The sequence below is a fragment of the Solanum tuberosum genome, unplaced genomic scaffold (assembly GCF_000226075.1).
Source record: "Solanum tuberosum cultivar DM 1-3 516 R44 unplaced genomic scaffold, SolTub_3.0 scf00313, whole genome shotgun sequence".
Classification (NCBI taxonomy): Eukaryota; Viridiplantae; Streptophyta; class Magnoliopsida; order Solanales; family Solanaceae; genus Solanum; species Solanum tuberosum.
This window is the reverse complement of record NW_006239248.1, coordinates 515287-524979: the sequence shown is the minus strand read 5'-3', so window position 1 is coordinate 524979 and position 9693 is coordinate 515287. Positions and strand designations below refer to the sequence as shown.

The following is a 9693-nucleotide window of genomic DNA, read 5'->3' as shown; positions in this document are numbered from 1 at the left end:
CAATTGATGAATTATTCCCTTGTCTACTTCGTCTTGTTGCGTCTCCTAGTCACAAAATAGTTTAATCACCCACTATTGACTCCTCTATTCTCGCATCTCAAACCATAGAAAAATGAACATATTAGTCTATGGACAATCGGCGAGGAGGAGGACGTTTTGGGAAACCTTGATCCTAGTGTAGTTATTTTCATGAACTTGGACACACTCATGACATATGTTATACTTTGGATGGTCCACCACCCAGCTATGATCCCATTACTCTCAAGGAATATGATGAGCTCTTTCAAAATTGAGAAGGTAAGCACATATCTCCTAAAGTATCATTTGTTGCTTAGCTTGATCGACTATCCAATAATGCTCATATTGCTCAGACAAAATGTAATGCGTTCTTTCAATATCGAGCAAGTAAGCAGACACCTCCGCTAGTGGCTTCGGTTGCTCAACCTAATCTTTCTGTTGTGGGTAATTCTTTTGCTTGAGTTTCACAATCTAGTTCTCTTGGATTAGGGGTAATGGACTCGGGCGCTTCGAATCATATTTCTGGTAACAAATCACTTTTGTCTGATATTATTTATTCACAATCTCTTCCTCCTATTACTTTAGCCAATGGGATCCAAACAAAACCAAAAGGGGTTTCAAAAGCCAAACCCCTATCTTCTGTCACTCTCGACTATGTTCTTTATATCCCTGGTTCTCTTTTAATCTGGCATCTGTTAGTCGTTTGACACGTGCCCAACATTGTGGCATAACATTTTTTGATGATTTTTCTCTCTTGCAGGACCACAGTACGAGATAGATGATAGGCAGATTGAACTATTTTTTAGGTTTTGAGATTGCTCAGTCTAGATTAGGTATTGTTATTTCTCAATACAAGTATGCCTTAGACATTCTTGAAGAGCCTAAATGATGGGATGTAGATCCATTGACACTCCTATGGATCCAAATGTTAAATTCCTTCTAGGACAGTGGGAGCCACTTAGTAATCCTGAAAGTTATAAACGACTTGTTGGAAAGTTGAATTATCTTACAGTGACTAGACCTGACATTTCTTTCCTTGTGAGTGTTGTAAGTCAGTTTATGACTTCCCCTTGTGATAGTCATTGGGATGTAGTTGTTCGTGTTTTGCGATATATGAAATCTGCTCCTGGTAAAGAACTACTCTTCGAGGATCAAGGCCATGAGCATATCACTGGATATACATACGCTGATTGGTCAAGATCACCCTCTCATAGACGTTCGACATCTGGATATTGTGTTTTAGTAAGAGGTAATTTGGTGTCGTGGAAGAGTAAGAAACAAAGTGTGGTCTCGATCTAGTACAGAATCAGAATATCAAGCAATGGTTGCAACAACTTGTGAGCTAGTTTGGATCAAACAGTTGCTGAGAGAGCTAAAATTTGGCGAAATCAGTTAGATGCAACTTGTGTGTGATAATCAAGCATCCTTTCATATCACATCAAATCCAGTGTTTCATGGAAGGACCAAGTATATTGAGATTGACTGTCACTTTGTCAAAGAAAAGATACTCTTAGGAGATATTGGTACGAAATTTTTGAAGTCAAATGATTAGCTTGTAGATATCTTCACTAAGTCCCTCACCGATCTTCGTATTAATTATATCTGAAACAAGCTAGGTACATATGATTTGTATGCACCAGCTTGAGAGCGAGTGTTAGAATAGGAATAAGTAATACAATCCTATTTAGAATAGGAATCTTAATTGTTAAATGAGTCTAATGTAGTGTCTATAAATAGAGTCTCAATGTAATAATGTAGATACACAATTCAATAATATTCTATTTCTCACATGATATTAGAGCATTGGTGAGAAACGTCAAGTCATCGTGTCAAATTTTGGCGACAGTTGGGGCTGATTTGTGTCATCTTTCATTCTAAAGGCGTTGTGCAAAAACCAACACCATCACGAGGCTCGGGAATCTCAGGCGACCAAACCCCAGCAAATACAAACTTAAACATATATTAACATACAAAGTTCAATTTTATTTTCAATATCAAAATAATAATACTTGAAAAATAATATTAACAAATATTACTTAAACATATATTGACATATAAAAGGTCAAAACATGTATCTTGTTTGGACCAAAAGAATTAACATATATAAAATAATTTTACTTTCAAAATTCGAACACTATAATATTTTGAAAATAATGTTAACAGATATTATTTATTTTATTTTTTTTTATTTTTTTTTATTTTTTTTTATTTTTTTTTATTTTTTTTTATTTTTTTTTATTTTTTTTTATTTTTTTTTATTTTTTTTTATTTTTTTTTATTTTTTTTTATTTTTTTTTATTTTTTTTTATTTTTTTTTATTTTTTTTTATTTTTTTTTATTTTTTTTTATTTTTTTTTATTTTTTTTTATTTTTTTTTATTTTTTTTTATTTTTTTTTATTTTTTTTTGATAACCAAGAAATTCATCTATGACCCGCTCTTTGGACCAATCACAGCCTTCTAAACTCGGTGATAATGGGCCCGCCCCTCTACCCTTCTCCACTTAAATACCAGGCTTCGCTTTGCTTGGTGTGGGGCTTGAACCTACGACCTAAGCCACAAATCCTCCACCTTTTGCCACTCGAGCTAGTCGTTGGGGGCTATTTATGTATATCTTGTATATGTTATTTGTATGTACATATTTTTTTTTGAGTAGCGACTCATTTTTTTAATTTGACAAGAACTAAACAACTGGTTCTATTAAATGTAGATGTCAATGCTACTATTATAAATTAAAAGAACAGGAAATCCAAACTGTGAATCCAATCTGGCCCATTTAGCCCGTTAACTACACTAACAAAGGTATGATTCTAAGACGAACATCCTTTCCCCCGGCCCCATTCGCACCCCTTAACATTAGCTACGGTTAGCTCGAGTACAATGTGACCACATTTTTGTGAATCAGATTGTCCCAGCTTGACTGGATGATATCCTTACTTCAATGTTCGAACTATAAGAATTAATAATTTCATTTATGACCAATAAAAGTTATGGAATAGACATTTATATTCAAAATATACGTAATCTAAGAATATGGTAAGTAATTTTATTAAATTTTCTATTTATTGATACAACTTCTTCTGCAATCTCGGGCTTCTTCCTCCCTTTCTCTTTCTAGGTTTCTTGCCGCCTCTTTGCTGCTGGTTTCGATGGGGCAACAACTTTTGCATAAACATAAGGAAGAAGAAAAACAGGTTGCTGTAAAAGAGGTGGTTAAGGAGGATATAGTTAAGGATGATCAACAGGATTTCCAGTCCAAATATCCACGTTTGGCTGCATCTATGGCTGGCATGTCTACAATGTATCCGAATGGAACAAGTTTTTTGAAGGAGAAGATGAGTTTGATTGCTACTGACAAGGCTAAAGTGTTGGAGGAGAAGTGGAAGAAACTGGAGGATGACGAAGCTGCCTTGATGGTGAAGCGCTTAGATTTGATTGCGGAGCATTACAGATTGGTGGTTGATGCAATGAGAGGTAACTAGATGCTGGTGGATCATTTTCTATTGGATGCTACAAGTTTTGATACTGTTTCGGTTGAGTCTTAGATTTTGTTTCATATATTCTTGTTTCTCAAGACAATTCCTTCTCGCGTTGATGTACTTATGTTTAGTCCGCGAGGTAGATTTAGTTTGTCCGGTTTATTCCTACATTTTATTGCTTATTTAGTTTTACTAGTGAACTGGTTTGGATGATATCCGCTGTGTTGCTTCTGGTTCATCCTTTTTAATATGTCATTTCCTATTCCAGATGGAAATATATTTAAATGCTACTTTCTCAGTTTTTGCAGCTTGTGTTGATTCACTTTGTTCTCAATTGTTGTTCATGCCAGCTTATCATACCAGTTAATTGATTTGGGAGGGGGTGGTGGGTTAGTTACAGTTTCCTCTAGATATTTCCTTTGGTATAGAGTGCAATGTTGTTTCCTAATTAGACAGTTGTCCAATCCTAGAGGTTTTAAGTCCTGCTATAAATCTAAAAGAATTTAAATTATGATTGAAAATTTTCTTACAGGCACTGCTACTTGGGTGTTTCCTTTAACTGCTTATTCTCTATTCTTTCCTAGTGAAGATATTCTGCAGCGCATGAACTCTCATAGAACCTTTTATATGTGTGTGCATGTCTACACACTTGCATTTATCATCATTCAATCAACTATATTTCAATTCTGAAACCGTTGAGGTCAGTTATTATATGAATTCTCAACATCCATTCGTTTTGTTCAGGTTCATTGCATTCCTATACTGAATAATTAGGTCTTAAAAGACAAATTAGGGGTTTCCTAAATCTCCTACACATCTCTCTATGGTATCTACTGACTAGTTTAATCTCAATTGTTTGGCATAACTCATGTAGATCTCTTGGTTTGATTGTCTTCTGTTTTTAACCAAGTATACATGGATTTCAAAAGACTTTAGGGATTGAAAACTTTTTCTCCGTGCGACTTAGTTCACCTCTTAAAAATCTTAGTTATCGTGTTGTCAAACATATAAACCAGTGCATTTTGGAGGTCTTAACACATGGGGAAGCCATCTAACTTTATCTTCTATATGTGCTACCTGCACTCTGCTAGATGTAGTAAGTACTGACATTTCCAATTTACTTGCGTCTAAAAGGGTTGTCCGGTTTTATAAGCTCATAAATCTGTTTTAATATCAGTTTTTTGACAGCTTTTATCTTATGAACATGTTGAGCATCTTAGAAATGCAATTTATTGCCGTATAATAGTCTGTTACACAATCATTCTATCCTGAACTATGTTTTTATCGCATGGAACCGTTCTAGGATTCTATTCGTTTCAGCCCTCCTTATTTGGCTCTCTCTGTTGTACCTTTTTCCTGGTAGACTTAGAATAGATATCTAAATTGTTTATGTTGAGAATATAATTAAATGCTAAAAGTGTGCTTTTTCTCTAACAGCTTAAGCTTTTAGATGTGATGGTCACACACTTTAATATGGTATCAGAATAGGCAAAGATCTTGAGATTAAATCTCACCACCACCCAAAAATCAAAAAGAATTTTCACGTGCTTGACCCATGAAAAAATTAGGCTCGCCCACACGCATGTGAGGGGGCGTGTTGAGAATATATTTAAATAATAAAGAGTTAGAAATACCAACTGGATTAGCAAGTTCATAAGGAGGTTGAGGTTGTCGGGAATAGACCTTAAGAGTGGGAGATGGAGGTGGATTGGAATATTTGAATGGGAAGGACTGTTATGCCCTTCTTATTTTCCATATTATGAGAAAAATACGGAAAAGTCTCGAAAAAAGTAACATCTGCGAGGTCAAGTACTTATTGGTAGAGGGATCAAAGCATTTGTAACCTTTTTGTAGACGAGAATACCCTAGAAGGACACATTTAAATGCCTTGTGTTGAAGCTTATCTTTTTCGGGGGTAATGTTATGAACAAAATAGGTGCAACCAAACAAATGTGGAGGAAGGGGAAATTTTTTTTGGTCCGAATAGAGGACTGAGTGAGAACTCTGATACTGAAGAGCTTTTTTCCCAATTGTCAAGTGTTCCCAGGATCAAAATTATCAAGGGGATCGAAATTATTTAATTGCTGCAGTGGCTGGATGTTCTGTTGCAGGAATTGCCTTTTTACCTCTGTTGATATTCTGTGGTTAAGAATAAAAGGAAAGAAATAGCTCCACATGATGGGCAAAGGGATGGGAAACCATCTCTCAATTTGAATGCAGGTGTATTTGCTCCTATTTATCATGATGGTTAATTAATCTCATCGTATCATTCTTTTTCGGTTTTAAGTCATTTGTGGTCCCTTAAAGTTATTCGAATAATTCACTTAGACACCTCAACTAGGGCTAGTACCTATTGAACACTTTTATCTATTCAAAACTTGTTCCTATTAGACACTTTTCGATAATAAGTAAAAAAAACAAAATGTGTGTAATACACTTGTTGTGATGTGATAAAATGACAAATTACAAGATAGCATGTGGCGTTGGGCCCAACAATTATAGAAAAAAAGAATTTTATGTTAAAAGAATGAAAATTATTTCAAATAAATTTTTCATCTATTTTTTTATTTAAAAAAATGAGAAGCTCAACCCTACCCCAACCCCCTTTCTTCTTCATCTTCTTCCTAGCAATATTTTCTTTCTCAAACGATAAAATTCAATTTCCTTGCTTATTGCTTATATAATTATTTTTTTATTCTAATACGTGAGAGAGATATTCAAAGAGACTGATACAAGAGTGGTGAAGAAAGTGAGACTGTCAATCGTCTTGAAATCGATAGCAAAGAGAAATTGGGAGGACCTAAATTAATTTTATCGAATCAATCTAATATTATTTTTGTTAAGTTTAGTGGGTTTACATTTTAATTTGAATGGTAATATTTGTTCGAAGGTGACCGAGATGGACGCCGATCGGCTAACTTTTTTCAGCTTGATGTTCTTTTTTTTTCCCTCCAAATTCAATTAGCTGATTCAATTTTTATTTTTTAACAAAATATCGAAAAGAAAAAGAAAAGCAAAAAACAAAAAACAAAAAAACAATGAAGTGCACTGTCTTCGTGAGGAAGACAACATAAATGGGGTGGGGTGGGGGCTTTTTTTTTATTCTATTTTAAGAATTAGTATTACTTTTAAAATTACTTTTTAAAAAATTAAATTATTTAAATGCCAAGTGACAACCAAAGAAAAAAAAGTATTAAGTTTTTTTGAAAAAAGTAAAAATAAAATATTATTTAAGATTTTTTCACACGCTTAGCGGAAGTGAAAAACACTTATTTTGCCACATCAACATTTTGTGTTTAATAGATATACTTTTTAAACAATTTAGGTGTTCAACAGGTAATAATCATATTCAAAATATACATCATCTAAGATTATTATTTTTTTATGACAAGGGAAACCCGCAGCCGCTACCCTTTGAGTGCGCACAGGGTAAAACTCCCGCTCCTATGCAATAGCTCGTAAACCACATAGGAGAGGTAACCCGCACTAGGCAAGCCTGGTGCGACGAGCTTGACCCAGAAGGCAAACCACATCATCTAAGAATATGGTAAGTAATTTTATAAAATTTTCTACTTATTGATACGACTTCTTTTGCAATCTTGGGCTTCTTCTTCCCTTTCACTTTCTGGGTCTCTTGCGGCCTCTTTGATGTTGGTTTCAATAGGGCAACAACTTTTGTAAAAGCACGCGGCTTAATTGTGAAGTCTGATGAAGAAAATGAAGGCAAGGAATGACCTGATTCAGCTTCGGATACGGATTCGGATCCTGACCCATTTTCGCTTTTGAAATCAGAATTAAGAAGATTAGGGTTTCTATGGGGTTTGAACTAATTTTTGAGTAATTGGTCTCTTTTCCACAGGATGGACTATCTCGAGTTCCTCACCACTTTTCTTAGGTTCAAAACTCTTCGTAACCTCAACAATCTTTTTAGCTTTGAGAGCTGCTAAACAGCCAGAAAAATGTGGTCAGAATTTGGCCAGAAACGTACAAAGACTATACTAACCTTTTAGTTTAAAATAAAGAAAAAATGTATTAAAGTGTTTGTCATTTCCTAAAATTACAATTCAAGTAGAACACAGATTCTTAGGCTTAGATTATGAAAAGTCGCATTGGGACACTACTTTTTCTTCATTCCAACTCATAAAGCGCATTCTTATTCTTACGTAGCATTAGTACTGCTAAGGGAATCCTGCTAATTCTTTTTCCTATTCTTCTCTACTCGATCACTTCTCAAAAAAATATGAATACAACTGAAGTTAGGGAGGAATTGTACAGATCTTTAGGGATGGCATCAGACGATAGTTTGATGAACGAAAATGAATGGGTGGATGATGATTCATACTATAGTTTGAACAATGATGTACATTTAGATGAGGACGATGAAGAAGTTGAACATTTACACTTTATGTACTATAAGAAATATATACTTACACCTCCGAAATTACATGGGTTTTGAATAAAATAAATAAAATGTTATAAAGAGGCAAAAATAGTAATATAAAATTCTAGGGACTATGAAAATTATTTTGCTTTTTACTTCATACTCTCATTCCTGATCTTATTATTTGATTTCATAGTATAAATTGAGAACACTTGCATAAAGAACAAAGGCGTCCGATCACTTTTTATCCCCTATATTATGTCGATTTGATAAATTGTGAATCGTTACTTATATTTGTTACTAAAATGATCTCCAATTAACTAATGTTTTATAATAATTATGTTCAAATAAAATTAAAATTATAATAATTTTTAGATGTAATTTATAAAATATTGGGATAACGACAACTCAAAGCACATTAGACCTGGTAAATGTTGATAGTCATAGAAATCATGTGTATAGTTCATTTATGTCGAACCGAAGAGAGTCAGACATTAACAGTATCTATCGTACAAGTCTTATCCCCAATATTGCGTCGATTTGATAAATTGTGAATCAATACTTATATTTGTTACTAAAATGATCTCCAAATTAACTAAATGTTTTATAAATAATTATGTTCAAATAAAATTAAAATTATAATAATTTTTAGATGTAATTTATAAAAATATTGGGATAACGACAACTCAAAGCACATTAGACCTGGTAAATGTTGATAGTCATAGAAATCATGTGTATAGTTCATTTATGTCGAACCGAAGAGAGTCAGACATTAACAGTATCTATCGTACAAGTCTTATCCCCAATATTGCGTCGATTTGATAAATTGTGAATCAATACTTTATATTTGTTACTAAAATGCCTCCAATTAAGTAATTTTTTAATATTATGGTTTAAATAAAATTAAACTATATGTTTAAATAAATTTTTTTCTAATGGTAATTTTGTTAAAAATAATTGTGATAACGACAACTCAAAATACATTAAACCGGATAAATGTAGATAATTATAGAAACAATGCATAAAAGTTCATATGTGTCGAACCAAAGAGAGTCGGACATTAATAGTATTAATCATACAAGTATTTTCTCCTATATTACGTCAAATTGATAAGTTGTAAATCATTACTTATATTTGTTACTAAAATGATCTCCAATTAACTAATGTTTTATAATAATTATGTTCAATAAAATTAAAATTATAATAATTTTTAGATGTAATTTATAAAAATATTGGGATAACGACAACTCAAAGCACATTAGACCTGGTAAATGTTGATAGTCATAGAAATCATGTGTATAGTTCATTTATGTCGAACCGAAGAGAGTCAGACATTAACAGTATCTATCGTACAAGTCTTATCCCCAATATTGCGTCGATTTGATAAATTGTGAATCAATACTTATATTTGTTACTAAAATGATCTCCAAATTAACTAAATGTTTTATAAATAATTATGTTCAAATAAAATTAAAATTATAATAATTTTTAGATGTAATTTATAAAAATATTGGGATAACGACAACTCAAAGCACATTAGACCTGGTAAATGTTGATAGTCATAGAAATCATGTGTATAGTTCATTTATGTCGAACCGAAGAGAGTCAGACATTAACAGTATCTATCGTACAAGTCTTATCCCCAATATTGCGTCGATTTGATAAATTGTGAATCAATACTTATATTTGTTACTAAAATGACCTACAAATTCCAATTAACTATTTTTTTAACTACAATATTTGAATAAAAAAATTAATGTTAAAGTAAATTTAGTTAACACTAATCTTTTGGCCATAATCTGTTGTAATATTAGCTA

General features: G+C 32.7%; 1 pseudogene; it reads right to left on the bottom strand.

Annotated features, from left to right (window-relative positions):
* Positions 1–5568: 5568 nt before the first annotated feature.
* LOC102591963 (uncharacterized) overlaps positions 5569–9693 on the bottom strand; it is a 6312-nt pseudogene continuing 2187 nt past the window's right edge.